At 47.8% G+C, this 18,868-nt stretch overlaps 1 protein-coding gene across 2 annotated transcripts in view; it reads left to right on the top strand.

Moving 5' to 3' along the window:
• Nucleotides 1-18,868, top strand: part of LOC144155795 (dual specificity calcium/calmodulin-dependent 3',5'-cyclic nucleotide phosphodiesterase 1A-like) — a 670,747-nt gene that overhangs the window by 110,415 nt on the left and 541,464 nt on the right. The window lies entirely within an intron of this gene.

Genomic DNA, 18,868 nt, shown 5'->3' with positions numbered 1-18,868 from the left:
GGGCAGCTTATTAATGACAAGAACGTCAGCCTGATCGGATATTAAATATTATCCTGTAACAACGGGTGCGCCACGTATTAGTTGGCTAAGTACGGTTGGGGGGATAGAAAGCTTGTGCATTGCGGTGGCACGGCCACTCAATAGAGGAGCTCCTTCTTAAGCTGGGCTAGTGGCTGTCCCAGCTGCCCCAGAGCGTACTTTACAAGTACGCTCTGGCGTACGGGGGACGTAGTGGCTATGAGGACCACGATTTTATCGTATTTTTTAGTGTCCCTGGACTAGACGAAATCCTTTAATCTCTTCAACAGCTCACCTAGGGTTTCTGCGCGTGACTCTTAAACGCCACTACTGCTTATTGTAATGTGCCAAATCAGTCATTGCCTGAGTAACTCCCCTTTATTTTATTCTGTCTTCCTTCCTTTTTGATCTTATTCATCATCATGTGTCTTCAGAGGGCTGCCATATATTAGTGTAGGGGACGACTTATTCGGCTGTGTTGGAGCTGCATTCGCTTTGTCCAATAGGGTGGCAGGGCTCTCATTAGAAGCAGCCCTTGGTAAACTCTTCTGGGAGGCGGGCTGTTATCTACTGGGGCCATTTTGTGCACTGTTTTGCTGCTGGGTTGCTTGGACTAAGGCTATCCGGCCGCTAGCAGTCTTGAGGCTCTCAGTCAGTCGCTTCCTCATTTTGACCCGCCGCGTTGACACAGTAACCGACGCAGCAACACAGTGACCGTGACATCGGACACTGCTGAGTGTGCATACTGAGTGCATGTCGATATACTGCGCAGTGTGGCTACAGCGCGGCCGCGCTGGATGTCTCTTAAATGGCGGAAGCCATGACTCGGACCCGATTGCGTGGCTCGGCAATGCAGGTTATGCACGGTTGTGATCAGCTGCTGAAAGAGCACGACCTGGCATGAAGGCAGCTTGTTGCGCGCTCTGGGGGGAGGGGGGGAGTCACGGGGCGGCGCAGGTATTGGGGAGAGGAGAAAAGCCCCTATCACGTCACGCGTCGCGCTTGGAGGGCCCTCCCGCGGCGAATCTTCGCAAACAACGAAGCTTCAGAAAACTCTACGAAACAGAGTGAGGCTAAACGCAATGTCGAAGCAGAAGCCAGGAGGGAGTGGGTCAGCAGTCATACAAAATAACTTACGCAGCGGTCATAGAAATTGTGAAGTTGGTGCTTTGAGGATTTCCGAGAGGGGTATCGTATGGTTGCGGAACCCATCGGCTTTCGGCCTTAGATCCTTCGTCCGCTGTACCAGGGGTGATGTTTTCTCATGGGGGAAGAACGATAAAAAGCACCAGTCTGTACTGGATTTCAATGGTTGTCGGCCACAACTAATCAGGGGTCCTACATTACGGCGCGCCTCAGAAATTCGTATTTCCGCATTTCGTGACATGCATTTTGTGAAAATTTGGTGGTGGGCACAAAGAGGTGGGCAGAATTTTGCATATTGGGAACATATTTTCGCATGATGTTTAAATGTAATTTTATATTATGCTTGGTTATAATTTGCACAGTTTAAAGGAGAAAAACTATTCGGTAGTGACATTTGGCGTTTGCTGGTTCGGTTCGCAGCTATTTTTATAGCCCAGTACTGGCGCCTAATACAGATCTCAAAAAGTGATTTTCAGCCGAAGCTAACTGAAACAATTTGTTAAATTCGGGAAACGTGAAAAATCACACCTCAATGGCTGTGAATTTTCACATGACAAATTAAATTGCTATTTAATTAGCAAACGAGTGAAAAAGTTTTGTGCGTTTTAATAGCCGTGAAAAATATCACTGTATGCATCTATCGTTGTCCACACAAATTGTACCGGAAGTTAGCAATAAAGCCACCGGACGAAAATTTGTCTCGCAAAACTTCGCCGTTAAATTGCTGGACCCCGCTCACTGCAGGGAATCTTGCCGCACACCAAGTAAGGAGCATACGTGAAGCTGCGTTCGATAAGACCACAATTTTGTTCCGTTCAAGAGCCAGAATTTCACGGGAGATACACGAGGCCTATGCCATGATGTCGGGGCCGGAAGGAGCATTTGTGAGCCCCCCTTCAATCAGGCTCACTACGCGTGAGACAGTTTTTAGAGGAATCTTTGCAACTGCAGCACGTGCCACTGGCTTTATTTTCGCTGGTACCTTTTGAAACCCTGTCTCTTTCGCTTTTCCGCGTTTTGCATTTGTGGTTGTCATCGTGCTTCTCGTGCTATATATATATATATATATATATATATATATATATATATATATATATATATATATATATATATATATATATATATATATATATATCGAATGTAACGAGTCCTAGAGTACTGTCTTCACGACAAAGGACAAAGTGTACTTTTTTTCGTGTGTCTTCACTATAAGCTCCAGCGCAACCCCCTCAATTATGTTATACCAACTAGCTCGACACCAAGCATTTACTTGAACGGTGATCTGCTCGCGCTTATTTCTGCTCGATAAATATACGCACCGAAGCCGATGTACAATTGAATTATGTTTTAATTAAAAACGGTTGAATGGTGCAGCGGAAGTTGGCTTTCAGCATAATGCGGTTGTTGCAGATTGCGAGGTGGACCGATTTGCTCGAACGTCCCTCCCACTGCCCTGATATGTTTACGTGGGGACTGCTTCCTCCATTGAAATAGAAAACAAAACAAAACAAACAAAAAAAAGCAATGGCAGCTGAGACGGAGGGAAATATCTGAAACGTGCCATTTCGATTACTCTGGCGCCCTTTGATTCGATGCGGGCAGCTTCGTTCGGCACGTCGCCGTTTTCGAACATGATGCCGTGCTGTAATCACGCCGGTCCGAGTCGTCTGGGTCCCTCGAGCGGGGAAGGGGTCGGACGTGCTGTACGGCCACGGCCTGTTTCGAACCGCCGGAGCGACTTTTCCTGGCGCCGTTCGCTCTTTGCGTCAGCCGCTGGCGGGTCTCGGAAAAGGCGCGACGTTTCCATCGAACGAGCTACTTGCTGTGAGAACGCGCACTTTCACTTGGAAATCGCGCGTTCCTGTTTTTTTTTTTTTTTCCACCTCATCGCTTTCGGGCGCTTGCGAAAGGCTTACGAGAGGAGCGCACGGGCGTTTCCGTTTGCTCTTGCGGGCGCCCGCGCGCTCAGAGATCGCTCTTGCCGATGTGACGACAGTCTGCATGCGACAGCACCCCTAGGAGGACCCACCACGCACAAAAAAGGGGATAAAAGAGAAGAAGATGGGAGGAAAAAAGGGGAAAGAAAATATTGTAATGCTTTGCCGAGAAGCAAAATACGAACGGCGAAGCGGTAGGCGCGGGCGATCGCATACGCCCGGGCACCCAACACCTGCCTTTCATTTCCGGTCCGCCTCTCCGTTGCCTCGTCTGGGTACCGAAGAATGCCACGAGCAACGTTTTTAAGATTTTTTCGTTTCTTCCTCTTTTACCTTCGAATGCCTCCAGCCCCCGATTCTATTCACACCGCTCCTGGAGGGTGTCGCATGCTCCCGTTTTTTCGAGGTGCGAACTCCCAAGGGCGACTGGGCGTCAAAAGCGGCTCCCGACCTAATACTGGCGCGCTTCAGTCCCTCGTTTGCCGTTTCTTCTTCCCAGCCCATCTTTTCTTTCCTCTTGCTCCTTCCGGCGACCAGCTCAATCCCGCGGCCCGTCTAGAACGAGATCCAATGCCGTGTCCGGTGACCTGTGGACGCGCGGAGCAGAGATCCTGAATGTTCACTATGCCCGGGAACCCATCTGTATACATAAGATACCGTTGTCTTGCGGCGACCTGGTATTGAGTGTTTGTCGTCTGTTTTAACGGCGATACGTTTGATTTTCTCCTTCACCGGCGACATGAGCGCATACGATTTCGCTCCCCCAGTCCTCTCTGTCTCCGCAGCGCTTCTTGGCGTGTAAAATGTGTTTAGCTTGCCAGGCTGGGGCTTGCGCGTGCGTAGGATCATGCCAGGACCCTCGCTGTTCTTTCACCTGAACTTTGTTGGGCGCCTCTTGCTCTTTCTTGCAATCGATTTGCTAATTGATTATGAGGTTTAACGCGCAGACGCTTCGCAGGCGGTGGGGCGCGCCGTAGTGGAGGGCTCCGGATTAATTTTGACCACCTAGGGATATTTAACGTGCACCAAAATCTCGAGAACACGGGCGGCAATTAATTTAGTGCAAGTACACCCAGAACAGAAGCCATCGAGCCATTTTCTGCTGTATGTATTGTTATTGCTTCGTTCAGCATTGATACAGAAGGCTTGTTACGAGACTGAAGTCAAGCGGTATGAGGCCACGTGACGAAGCCTTGATGTTCATCTTAAGCGCAGAAAAAAACAGGGACACAGTAGACAAGGACAAGGGATGTCCAACGTGGCGGTACATTATTTTTTCTTAAAAAGCAAAATATTGGACAAATGCATTTTCTACTTCGGCACCCGAGGTTTAGAATCGGAAGAGTTAAAAAAATATAGAAACTCGCAAGTGGGAGTAGCCGAATAAATGTTTCAGCCACTGCAATACACCGAGCCCCCTTAAATTCGGCTTCACTACTACGGACACATGCGTTGTTGGGCAGATATTTGTTAGGCGTCCTACAAGTCGTCTGATACCAAAATAAGAGGAGTTTTTATGAAGTACCGGGATAAGACGCCATGCATTCTGATAAAATGATAAACGACCAGCTCTTCTAAAGTTGGTTTCCCTGTTATACACAACTGCATTGCTAGAAAGCCATCTTTAGGGCCGAAATAAGGAGTGTGATATCCAAGTATGAAGGTCCTAGAGCCAGCCTTATATAAACAAATGCCTCCATAAAACCCCATGAATCCATATTGTGCTTATCCCATGTGCTATAGTGCTTACCCGAACACTTATAGGGTTGAATTGACTACTATATGAGATGCCTTGCCGTGAAGACATTGTTTTATAGAACCGATGTAAGCGTTCTTATACGAGAATGTGACGGTCCTAGCGCCCTTTAATAGGGCGAAATCCTCAGGTACCTCATCAAACGCGAAAAGTGGCAGTGGTCGTCGTCATCGGCGGCTGTGGCGATGGCGTCAACACGAATGGTACCAGAATGGCCACCGCGGTAAAGAGACAACAAATTGGGTTCGTGTAGGATGTGAGCGAGAGCAGCAGCCAAGTGCTCTAACCCCAACGGTAACCCGGCGCCCTGCCCGAGGGGGAACAAGGATCAGCCTGGTGCGCGCACCGTGACAGGGGCGGCACGTGCGTTAAACGTGTGCAAGCGGAGGAGAGCTGTGAGTGCGGAGAAGCTGCAGCGTCAAGTGGAGCCACTTTGCCTGTCTGAGTAATTCGCGATGAAAGACGGAGAAAAAAATTGGCTGGCGATCACGATACAAGGCAATATTTGGGCGCAGCAGCAGTGCGCTGAGGCAGCACTCACTCGTTGGTTCTCTCAACGGCAGCGATGATGAGCCTCTGCGTCGGCGGCGCGAAGTGCGTCTCAGGAACGGACCGCGACCCGCGTCTTAGGCAGGAAACGAACCCCATCGTCACGCGCACGCCCCCCTCACGATTTCGCCAAGAATCGCGCCGTCGACGCCTCGTCTGGTGCGGGCACAGCATACTACCCCCTCCCCTCCCCACCGCACACTTCCGGACAGCGCTGGCTCGCGCCGCCACTGCGAACCGCCCTCCGCTCCCAATTTCTCGATACTCTCCTCATTTGCTTTCTTTCATCGGTCGCTTTTTCTTTCACTCGTCGGTCTTGCCATCGTTCTCTCGGTAACGACGACGGCGACGCGGCTCAGCCCAGAGACGGCCGCCAAAGGGCTGCGCCTTAAAAGCGTTTCTTGGCTCGGCTGGCGAAAGCGACCACCCAGCTGTCGCCAGCTACGGGCGCCCGCATAAGGCCAACACCGGCCGCAGGAACACGTGGCGCGCGCTCCATTTTAGTTGGCTGCGACGCGTTCCGTAGCGCGTGCATGAGAAATAAAACACGCCAAAACGCGTGGCCACCGACTTAGCACACACAAAGAGGGCCGCTCTTGCTTTCAGTCTCATTAGGCCTCTAAATTATGTGGAGGCAGTGTTACAGCAGCATGTGTAGTGATCAAGCAATAAGTGCGAGTGCGATGTTGTATTTATAGGCCTATAGCATCGACATCGGCAGAAGACTTGACGCCGAACCTTGCTAAGGAAAGCTTTTCGCCGTGTTCTCATCTCGTAAGTACACGATTAGGGACCCTATGGAACCATGTTCGCATTACGTGTTTCAAATCCTTTTGTAAAAATAGTGTCAGTGATGAATATTTTCTGTTTGGGGATAATAAAGTTCTATTATCTGAAGCACGACAGAAAAGACCCGACTTCAGCAAGGTTTGTAACCTTCAAGTGGCCACCGAATACCCCGTCCCTCCAATTTCTGTCTCTTCATTAACGAACCGTACATGCAAGCGCAGGAGCCTCATCAACTCCGGGAGCATTAGGAGGAGGGAGAAGAACCCAAAATACATTATCCATATTGACTGCGATTAGCGGCGCTATTGCTGATTGTATATAATAAATGTGCATATGTATATAGTTGAAACAAAATTGACGACTGTCTTTCATTTCCAATTAGGAGCGATTTTGCTGTGGGAAATACCGGCGCACACTGCATGCTTTGCCCCTCCCCAGGTTTCACGTTAGTGCATGATGGCCCGGGATTTTTTTTTTTTTGTCTAATTTGTCCCGCCGCCACGTCGCATGTGTGATTGTGAAACAAAAAGAAGAGGTGGACAGCATAGAGTTTCATACTAATATACACTAGAGGGAAATGTGGCGCCACCGTCTAGGGGAGCCGCGCTTCGGCGAGCGTGCCGTCATGTACCGGGCAGGCACGTTCCACTTGTCCCTGGCATGGCTCACGAACAGGCTGAAAAGTTGGCTTTGGCTGCAAAAATGCAACAATATTACTGCAGAAAGCTAATCGAATTTGTTCTGTTATTAAAAAATTAAAGCTCCATAAAGATTGATTTGCCAGGGATTATTTAGAAGCTTCATGGAAAATGAACAAAAAAACAATGTTACCCCTTTTGGTTTCAAGACGAAAAAGAAGCCATGTGGCTAACCAAGCCAAGGAGGCGAGGAACGTCGCTAGCTGCAATGGCGCCGCCCACGGGGGCACGCGAATGCAGCGCCAGATTTCCCTCTAGTATATATTAGTATGAAACTCTATGAGTAACACGCGGACAATACCAAAGTAACCCCATTACAATCATCATCACAGCCCCACCCGCATCCATATGCGAAGAAGAAGAAGCTGCGGGCGCATGGGGACGGCTAGGATGTCAGCCTACGTGAAATGGTGATCCTCTCACAGGGCTCTCTCAAAGTGCGTCGCTGCTCAGCCTCGGCAGGTGGCTCGTGGTCGGTGCGAGGGGCTAGAGCAGCGTCACCGTCGCCGCGCGAGGACGCGTTTTCACAAAGCCTTGGCGGCGGAGCTTCCGACGTCTCACCGGCAGCACCGCCACGTAGGTGTTTCGATTCGGGTAGCGTTGGCCGGCGGTTTCTGCTCGGTGACGATGAAGGTGCATCGGCAGCCTTAGAGACCTTCGCCGCAGAAGTCTAGTCGGAGGCCTCGCGCTGCTGATGAAGTAGGGGGCCCTGCCGCTGGCGCACACTGCTTCACGGTTCGCGCTGGCTTGCCGCTGAAGACTTGGCCTGCTGGACGGGTGCTGTTCCTGGGCTCGCGGTACGCCTCCCTTCTGCCTGTCGTAATGACGGCCGCCGCGAGAATGCGGCGCCGGTGGCGGCGTTGCCGAGTCCACGGGGTTGGCGGCCACTCTGGCTGCGGACACCTTGTGGCAGCAGTAAGGGAGGGAACTGCGCTGGTCGCCACCGCGGTTGCCGACGTCCGGAGAGTCTAACCTCGCATTGCTCCGGCTTCATCGACTATGACCGTTGCGTGGCGGTTGGATCGGCTGCGAGTTTGGCTTACCCAATGACCAGTCCTGTGTTCCGGCTGACTTTTCGCGCATCCCTTATTGCTTATTGTGCAAAACCTATATTGATATATGACGAAAATTTACGTAAATTACTTTTATCGGTTATACGTCCTGACGTTTGCGTATCTATATAGACCGTATGCTGTTTTGCGATAACTATAGTCACGTATGACGCGAATTTGTTTCAGTTACCTTAATCTGTTGTATGTCCACTACGGGACGCATATATGTAGCCCGTATTTATCGTTTTTTTTTTTTCATAACTATGTTTACGTAGCACGCGAATTGTTTCTAGTTCATCTGTCAAGTGTCTCTACTCTTTTCAATTCCCCCCATTTGTGTTTCTCTTTCTATATTTATTCTGCTGCCTTTTTGACATATTTGGCTTTCAGGGTTAGTCACTTTTTTCCTGATTATCTTGGTATTCTGCACCACTTGATTCTAATAAAGCTGATGTATTTGTTTGTATTTTTTCGCATTGGTGCTCATGCACGAAACTCAACACATCTAAAACTAAGGTAATACATACACAAGAAAACTGACATCTTGTTCTCTTGTACAGCAACGGCGAATTACTACCACGTGTGGTAGAGTTTAATGACTTAGGCGTCAACTTCGACAGTAAACTGAGCTTCTCTCCACATATCCAGGTAATTACTCTGAGAGCTCTTCGATCGCTTGGCTAGGCTTTGGCCTTAAAACCACGGAAGCGGACTTCAGTGTCGGACAAATTTGATTAGCATTTTCGTATGCGGTGAAAGAGCGACACGTCAAGCGTTACTCACGGACACACGGGTTTCCGCGCTGAGTCCACGTATAAATGCTTACGTATTCAATATAAACTCACGTTTCACCCACCGTTGTGGCTCAATGGCTGCTGAGCACAAGGTTGCCGGTTCCATTCACGGGAGCGATAGCTTATTTGCGTATGAAAGCGCAAAACGAAAATGCCGTTATACAAGGTGTCGGCGCTACGTTAAATTTACTCAAGGGGTGAAGGAATTTGCAGCCCTCCACTACGGCGTGCCTCATCTCCTATTTGTAGCTTCTGTGCTGGAAGCCCACATAAAGCGCTAGAACTGCACCGGCTTCCAGTTAATTTATATGTTATACCAAACCAACTAGACGGCTACTTGAACCTGGGCATGAACTTTTTTTTTTCTTCACTAATAATGCGTTCTGTGCAGAGCTTTCGAAATTAGGTTTATTTTAAAGAAACACGCCTGACCTTTTTAGAATTGTGTCTAACAGCTGCAGTTCGTTATCAGACACCCGAAGCGGTTCGTAAAAACCACGGATCAGGCAGAAGCCAGTTCGCACACGAGCCTAATTTGGGCCTCACGCCATGTGCCCAAGCTACAATTTCATTTCAAGCATCGCTGCACGTTGTGCACCTCGCAGAATTGCGGTACCGATATTTTTTTTTTTGTATCGCCCAAAAAAAGTTTGCCAAAACATAGTTCGTTTCAGTTAAACATACAAAAAAGACTGAAGCTCATTTTTTGTCGGTTAGATCCCTCCCGACGGCAGATGAAGTCGAATTATGTGTCGTACGTGGCCACGGCCAAGCTTATTTCCATATTTGTTCACTTATTCACTACGAAAATGGATAAGTTGCTGCCCCGGAAACGGGAGGTGAGGATATATTGCCCGGAATGGCTTTAGAGGCTTAAACCTGTCGACTAAATGTAAGCGGCGATCACACAAAGGCGAGGCGAACCTCAGGTTCAGTAGAAGTTATGATTAATAATTGATTAGCTAACTAATTAGGTATTTCAATTTTGAAGGCACGTTTGATATGTATTAGAGAGAGGCGAATATCTCAGACTTCTGCGAATGCGAGAAAAAAATCTTTACGTGATGTTTTCGCACCGTACGTGTCTTTTTTTTTATTCTTTTTATCAGATCAAAACTTTTTGTAGCCAAAATGAGAAATGTGAAATTTTTTATGCCGTTCTGTTCCCGTATATCGACTCAAGCAAATGAAATTGTTCGTCTAGTGGCTGAAGAACTAATGATGTTTTTTTTTTCTGTTTTTTTTTTTTTTTTTTTTTGGAGAACAAAACATTGCCCCAATCTTTGTGCTTAGATTCTCCGCTGCGTCGTATGCGCTTTTCCCCCGTTCTCATGTCCACATCTTTTCCCCTTCCGGGAACCACTGATTTGTCCTTAATTTGACAAATTAAAATTACAGATTTTATTGATTTATTGATGGCAGCCAGGAGTCGTCCGTTCGATAAATTTATTCGGGTCTGAAAAAAAAAAAACAATATGCTGTGCATTTTCACAGCGAGATAATCACCATCGACACCGACTTTTATTTAGGTACGGGCATTTCTTATGTGCGCGTTAGTTCATCTTAAGCGCGCTATTTTTTTTTTTTACGGGTTGTCATTAAATGCTCTAAAGTTTGCTTTATTTTTATTTTCTGCATGCCCACAGAGAGGGTTAGGCGCGCCCTTTAAGTAAGGCGACTGCCTCCGCGCCAAAGTAATTATCCCTGCCAGGTTTCCGAGATTTTAATTAACAGGCCCAGGCGGCGTGCGCAAATGTAATGGAGGCCGCGGGCTGCGTTACAGCAAATACTCTTGTTGCAATTCGCTCCAGACAGTTGCACCCGTTCCAGGTTTTCCTTTTTGGTTTTTCGTTTTCTTGCGGCAATGACCGCTAGTTTGAAAACAGCCGCTTTAAAGCGTGCACGACGGAAGAGATGCAAGAAAGAAGAAAACCGGGGGAAGAGAAAAGAGAGAAAGTAAAATGTTTTGTGATGATGCCGCAGCTGTTGCTCTTTTTGGCGCACGTGTGTCTCGTGTTTCGCTTCGCTCCCTCGGGAGGCGCGAAGAATGATACATTTTCATTGCGCTTGGTTTCTCTTGATATCGCGCGTAGTTAACGATCAACGTCTTTCGTTAACAAGTTTATGCTTCCAGGCTGCGGGTAAGATGTGCGACTCTTTCACTAGCTTGTGTAGTGAAGCGTATACGGCTCCCACGCAGCATCAAACGTTGAGCGCACTAGTAACAGTTTTTCCTTAACACCGCGGAGAGAGCCCTGTGGATGGTTTATGGAGATAGACAAGACAGTAGAGGTATCTGTGCCTATTGCGCAAGAAAAAGAGAAAGGTTTGAGTTTTGCATCTTCGCGAAATATTTGGGGCATGCAAGCCACGACGTAATATATTTTGAAGTAGCTGTCGCAGAATGACAGTTACGGGTGTTTACCGCAACCAAACGCATCCCTGCTCCATAGCTGGACGGACACTGATGATGCAGCAGTATCTTCGGTGGGCGCTTGCCCGAAGCAATATTATTTCCCTCTTGCACGCATTCCTAAGTACACGTTCTTCTGCTCCTTGACTTGAAGAAGTTCCTCAAACCAGGTGACGGGGTTTGTACTGAAACCAATGCAGCGTTGCATTGGTTTCACTGGTTGTAACGTCAATTGGAATTACACGTACGTGTAGTTCCCATTACCAAACATTCGCCCGCATTTATTGGGATCGCGTGTTGCGCCTCACTTTATCCCAAGCTTCTTCAGCAATGAAAGAAGTGTGTATACATGTATCCCTTCACCGACGTTTCGCTGGCGCACAGCTTTGTGGCGCTGTTAGATTACTTTCGTTGGCAAAATCTCTAGTCACTGCTCCAGATCGCAGACACACCACCGCTACATCAACAGCGGTGACAGCGAAGAAAGAGATCACTCGATATCCTACATTACTTCACCGCGGATCGATATGAACAGCTGTCGCCGTCCCTCATCTTAGACTATTGCGTAAACATGCGATACGTTTTTAACTATCTGCGATGATTTTCGGACGTGGTGAAACAAGGCCTCCAATCTTCACATAACGGGAGAAGCTAGTGGCCAGATGTCGGGCTTCGACGTACGCAGGAAAGTTTAGAAACTCGATCAAATATAGGCGGCCTTTATCCTTCTCCATACTCTCGGCATTCATTACTGCCGCAAAAAAACGCCACTGCTGCCCGCCTTCTTTTCAGTTCCAGCAGTGAAATCATTCGAACACCGCATCAAGATGTACTACGGAAGACAGACTGTTCACTTGCGGGAAACCAATATTACTAACACCTTACTCGAGTAAAGTGCTCAAAATTGAGAGTTCAAAAATGAACAACTTATTTTTTATTCTGCAACACACATTCAGGTGAGGTTTCAATACAATAATTCAGTTAATTTATCAGATATAATAATCCAGTAGCCTATCAGACCCCATACTGTTAGTATGACGGAACATGCACATACGCACGCACGTTCTCTCACACACACGTATACCCACACACGCACGTACCCATTGATTCGCCCTGGTCATACTTTGCAATGCACATGTAAAAATTGTGAGCACTGAAAATTTTCCCGAGTGGAGCAGTCGAGTACCCGGTTGCCGCGCGCCCTCGTTAGGGGCCACAGGTTGTTATAAACGAGACGGCTGGTAAAATCGATGAGACTGTCTGGAATGGATTTGTGGTACATTATTGCTGCGGTTTTCGCAGTGAAGCGTTCACTGATATTGATCATCAGGTCCCGGTTTTTGTCTTGGGCGGGAGCAGCCTGATAAAAAAAAGTCCAAAATATTCGAAAACGCGTGGACGCCAAAATATGTATGAATGCCAGGGGTGTAAAAAGGTTAACAAGTGCATTGTGCCCTGCATCAAAAACACTGTTACGGTTCGATTCAGGAAAGCTCGGAGATTGACATAACCGTTATTTCAAAGCTGCTTTTATAGACGGTGACAGGGTGAAAGTTGTGCGAACGGCTTTAAAAGGCGTGGGCTTATTCAGAACAACGTCCACGTTGGAAGGTCAGTACACGATCTTTTTGAATACCAAATTTAACGTTAGGAGTTCGTATCCTTCATGCAGTTTCCGAGGCAGCGCGTTCGTGTACGGCCAGCGCCCTCTCTATTTCTACCGCTCGCAGAGCAATCGGAGTTCCAATCACTCTTTTTGTGCGTGCCTTCTGTTATGGCGGCTACAAAGTCTCATCTGAAACCTTGCATACCTGCTATAAAATAGAAGCATATACGGCGGCATGGAGGACTCTCCATCCTCGATTGCCTCATGATGCAGAAAATATTTTCAGGTTGTCCGGCAATCTTCTAGCCGGCGTCTAGCCCGTCACCGGAGACGCCACGCACATCGCGGCGAAGCGCAGAAAGGGAATGAGCTGGAGGAGGGCTAGGTTGCCATTAGCGGATTCCCCCGAGGACAGTAAACGTAAGAGAGAAGTTATAAACTCGCATCTCTCTGCGCCTTGTGTTCTTTCTTTCCAGGGTTTTAATACGTCCCTCGCTATTGCGACTGGTGCTCCCTTTTACTCTGTTAGCTTCCCGCCTGTCATATCATTAGTACGCATGCAATGAACACATAATTTAGGAGCAGCCCCGGCGAACGATGTTGCTACACGAATTGTCGAATTTCTCCGCATCGTTCTCGAGCCGTTATGACGGCGCTGTTGTTCGCAAGTATACAATTAAGCACTGTATTTTTTATTTGTTTGTCTTGTTTTACTGCAACTAATTTCCTCAGTCTAACAACGGTACGAACAACCTTGTTACCATGTTCTTTTTGTGAGTGAAATTGACCTTGAGCACGAGACTATAATTAAGCCTAAATTTAAGGCGGAATGGAGTTCTCGTCCACAACTGTTTGGACGGGGAAAAGAAAGGAAAATTCCTAGTTAACTTCGTTCCGGAAGAATAAGTAAGACCGTGTGACATGGTGGCACGGCTAGTGTTTTTATACGAACGCATACACACGCACGCTCCCCACACAAATATATGTTTGTCAGTATATAGGCCATTCTGAAGACCTTTCCCACAACTGTATACGCTAGCAACGGACAATCCTTAAAACCTACCCGCCATTTGACCTCATGCCTGCTACTTCTGTTGACGGAGAGGATTCACCCAGGCCTTTTACATTGTGTAAAACCATAATTACGCGGAAATAAACGTTTCACACAAAAAAACGAAACCACAATTACGCTCCCTACTTCTGAGCCTTAAAGCTAAGAGCAGCAATAGGGTTTGGGGAAGGGGACGGTTGAATACTCCAGATCATAATCACCACAATCATCATCGTCATTATCATCATCATCAACAACAACAACTTTATTGGGAAATGGTGGGGGGGGGGGGGGGAGGGGAGCGTAGAGGGAGAAACTAGGAAGGAAACTAGGAGCTCTTTCCAGAGCTCCTGTGGCGCCGACCCCGCTCCAGGCCCTGGCTGCCGATCAGCTTGCGCTGATCGACAGCTAAGTTGCCTCCGCACATGAAGGCGTATTGTTCTGTGTTTGTCTAATGATGGGGCAATTCGGGCAATTCTACATAGTGTGGAAGAGGTTGGCTTTCTCCTTGTGTTGATAACAATCTTCGCCGTATCTGTCTGGGAACATTAAAGGAAGGCTTGATTTGTGCGGAAAGGTATTTCGATTTTTCTGAGTGTTCGGTCCTCAAAAGCACAGAACTCTTTATGTGGCATGGGGAAAATTATTCTTTCTAGGCGTTTTCTGGACGTGGCTTACTTCAGAGGAAGACTCCTTGACTGCATCACTATCAGGAATCGAAGCATAGACGAAGCTGAAACGACGACAGTCATGCTAGCTGTAAGATGGATTGAGACTTACAACAAGAGCCTAAACAGCATAACGGACTCAACAAGAGCCATCCGTAACATTGCGGCTGGAAGAATGCCAACCTGCTCCAACAACAAGCTCCTCAGAGGACTAAGAAAAATTCTCATTACATGGTTCCCATCTCACGAAGACTTGGCAGACAATGAATGAGCAGACGCCCTCACGAGAAACTCACTTCCCGCAGAGCGCCCGACCACTCCAACGCCTTCCCACTGTATGAACACTCCAGAGATTCCGAGAGAATTGCTGATGACGATGAGGGCGATTATGCTGACGATGGAGATTCAGTGATGTACGCACTCCCAATCGAGGAAATTAACGAGTGTGTGTGCGTGCGCGTGAGCGGGTGTCGTGCTTGTGCATGTTTGAGCGTGTGCGTGCTTGTGCGAGATTTCTTTCTTTTTTTTTTTGGGGGGGGGGGGGGAGGGAGGGGTTCGGGTAGGTGCATGCCTGTGTGCACGAGAGCATTGTATCGAAACCTTCTTGTACACGCTTAAAGTAGGGCAGGCATTTTCCTGGTCTCCCCCTCCGCGCTTTCCACACACACCTCGACCACATTCCTGCTCCTATACTATATGGAGGGTATTTACCCTGCCTGTACACCAATCCCCAATCGTGCTGATGTAGCATAATATTAGAGAAGCGAAGTTGAGATGTGGTTGAGACGCCGTAGGAATACACCCCATAACACGTTAGTTGGGATACGTGCAACACAACGTACACGAAAGTACAAGCTGGATTACTAAGGAATGTAGAATCTGTGCTCGGCAATAAATCAAGCCCTGTGGATACGCTGTGGGTGCTTGGGGTTGAGTTGCGGATGAAGAGATTTTGAGATTTTGTTACTTGCGCAGACGCGGACAGATTTTTTTTTTCAGCGAGGCATTACATTCTGTGATAGTAAAAGAAGAGGAAGAGAGAGTAAGAGAGAGAGAATGTGAATGAGTAAAATGTATTGGTCTGCTGGCTGCTCTTGGCTGCTTTGCATTTGTTGAAAAACGGCGTGTCATGCATTCTATTTTGCGGTATATTCATCCTCCACTGTCTGCATGCCCCGAAGAGCGGAATCCCACTCTCCGTTCCGCACGATGATCATGATGATAACGACGATGATGAGTTGGTATTGATATTGACTGAATAAACTTCTGTTAAGCCAGCGTTATATGTTGATGTTGGGACCCCGGCCGGGTGGAGGGCAGCCCTAGACAGGGATGCGTTGTCTTCCGCTAGCTTTCCTGGCCCTCTTCGCCAGATGTTGCTGGTTCACAGGATCTCCAGGTCAGGCGAGCCGTCCACTGATCGTAAGGAGGGATTCCTCCCTTAATTGTCAGCCTTCGATGATGTCCGGGAGGTATCTTCTTTCCTGTAGATAACGGGCCAGAATGTCGGTGCACTTACCTGGGCAGAGGTTCCGTGTTAGAGGCGTCAGGCAGTATTTGTGCCTCGCGGGTAGGGGGGTGGTGCGTGCGCGCCCCGGATGCCGAACGTGCCTCTTCATTGGCACCGAGAAGCATCTGTCCGGATAGACAGACGAGCAGCATGTCGGGGAGCTGCACGGCGGTCTTGGGTATCTTGAGCGTTGTCAGGGATGCGCGTACACGGGGGTAGTAGTCAAATGGTTGCTTGCGAGTCTGTTAGTACCGTAATGATGTGTTGCGCCGGCATGAGCGCACTAACTTGCAGACTAATTTTACCTTAAGCCAAGGCGCACATCATGGTAATGATAAAGTTGCAACGAAAGTATGGTGGCGGTTATAATAACGGTGGTGGTGGCAATGACGACAACAACAAGGATGGTGATGATTGTGAAGATAATGATCATGCGTAAGCTGGGGGGGGGGGGGGGGGGGGGGCACTATTTACTCCCTCCATGGAGCGTACGAAAATGGTTGCCCATAGAAGGAAATCACAAAAATCCCCTTGCCAGGATTGCTCATTTGCTATTTTCCTTTGATGATAGAAGGAAGGGGTGGTAAAAAAAAAATGAGCGTAAGCGTTGGCGGTATGAACTGGAAACATGAGAATATTAATGCAAGGTTTTACTACGAGAGCGAATTGACCTTGTTTTGCCGAAGTTTGTTTTGTTGACTAATACCTGTATTGAGTACCCTATAAAATAGCTGTAATCGGCGTACTGCCATGCAACACGATAGCTTGCAGGATACGATAAGCCACAGAACGGCCTCCCACGCGTTGGGTCCTCAGCCCCTTGTTACGTGGGGGAACTCAGGCTCTGTGGGAATCTCATTAGGCCAGCGGATATGTCTTAGTACGAAGCTACCGCTCGTACAAAAAGACAGAAGCAGGGGTAACGAAATGAGTAGCGATGGAGGAAGGATTAGGATCGGCTTGGGCTGCTTAAGTTGATTAATAAGTAATTTCTTTCCCGCACCTGAGTTCCCTGCGTACGGGCTTCTGAGAGTCCGCTCTTGTGTATAACACGATGTCGTCTTGGTGACTAATTGAGCGACTACGCGACCCATCCTACCTTCAGTTCAGCAGAAGCAAGAGCTAATAATATATCTGCGTTACTTACTGTTCCTTTCTTTGGTCTATCTTTGTATATTGATAGTTGACTGACCTTGTAACCCTGTTTTTTCTTCTTTTTTCCTTGCAGGTAAGTTGGCTACTCGTGGGCTATCTCTTCGCTCATGTAAGTCTTATCTGGCTACAACTAGCGGTCAGCACTTTGGTTCACTGTGCGCTTATTTTGCCTCGCTTTTCTTCCCGACTTCACTTCTGTTGTGATCTACACGGCTCTTTGTTGGCGATTGGACATACAAGCTCTGGCTAGCTTATATTTCCAAGAGCCAACTAAGGAATTAAATTTGTGCTTCATTTGCCGTTACTTGGAGCAGTGCATTTATTGTTCCTCCAAAGAAATATCGGCCAAAACGTTACATTATTATGAAAGTTGGTAGAAATAAAGCTGCTACAAACTTACGTAAGCTCAGCCAGAGTTGCGCAGTTCCCATTCGTATACGCGGAGAGTTCTGCACGTCACCAATGGGGGATAAAGGTGTTCATCAGGTAAATGTCCACATCAGGCGAACTGTGTTTTGGTTTCAGGGTGACAACATTCCCCTTGTTTAATATTGCCACTGGAAAACAAAAATGGTCCAAGGAATGGGCCATAAAATCACCGCGATCTTGAATATACGGTCATTAATTCTGGCAATTAACACTAATTTCGCCTGAGAAAAAAATAAACACAGAGCCAAGCAATAAGCTTATTCTGCCAATCGCATGTAGACCTTTCTGGGGATATTTTGTCGGGGTTGAAGTCACTGATAAAGCCCATGGTGGCTGAATTTGACATGAACTTGCGCCTGGAAGAGAAAGTAATGACATCCCTCCGAGGATGTCGCAGGCGATGCCAAGCAGATTTACTCAGTCGCGTAAAGCTGCTCCCAAAGAGTGATGGTTTGTCTCCTTTCACAAAATTCGTCCGTATACGACATGACTAATACGTGCTAACTTCCACGAGCCTCAAAATGCATCCTCTGACCACGTGAATGATGAAGCACACACAGTTCGCAAACAGCCAACCGGACAGACCTGACGGAATCTTTGCGCCCAAAACCATGAACAACGGGAGATGCCACTAATCACTGGCCGCTTTGCCATGGAACTCGTCGCATTCGGTGGCGCCGCTCTTGCAAGTGGCATCATGTTACAGCACCTCTTTTTTTCCCTTCCATTAACCGTCAACCTGGCAAGTTTTCACGAACCCATGCCGTACACGTTACTACATCGGTCACGTCTGAGGAGTAGCGCATGAGGTGGCGGCGCTGATGTGTCTTTTTTTTTTTTTTTGTAGTGGATATGTGCGGACGCTTTCTTTGCCTATCCACGTAGTTCCGATGCATGTTTTTAATCAAAACAACACTGCTAGGCTCGATTATGTACTTGTGCTTCGTTAAATGCGCATAAGGTTTTCTTTCGCGCTAATCAATGTTGACGTGTATGATCCGTAACACATACTATTTAGTTATGGAAAAGTTTGCCCCTACACGTTTCATCTTAATACACACTGCAACGGAGGAAGCATCTTTGTAGGATTATGCGTCCCTCTGCAGGAGCCGGAAACGTGGGGAAAAAATCGACGCCGAAAAAACGGTGTCAAGAAAATCTATCGACGGTCCCCTAGGGACGCTTCGCATACAAAGCCCGTCTTTTGGAGCACGCTTACGCGAGACAACTTGCAGGCGCAACGGCTCGGCTAACATCGCCGTAGTCATTACGTTCTCTCTCTCTCTCTCTCTCTCTC

Source organism: Haemaphysalis longicornis, unplaced genomic scaffold (assembly GCF_048455015.1).
Source record: "Haemaphysalis longicornis isolate Haplotype H1 unplaced genomic scaffold, Haemaphysalis longicornis Haplotype H1 scaffold_1, whole genome shotgun sequence".
Lineage (NCBI taxonomy): Eukaryota > Metazoa > Arthropoda > Arachnida > Ixodida > Ixodidae > Haemaphysalis > Haemaphysalis longicornis.
The sequence above is the reverse complement of the archived record's forward strand: the minus strand, read 5'-3'. Positions and strand labels throughout refer to the sequence as shown.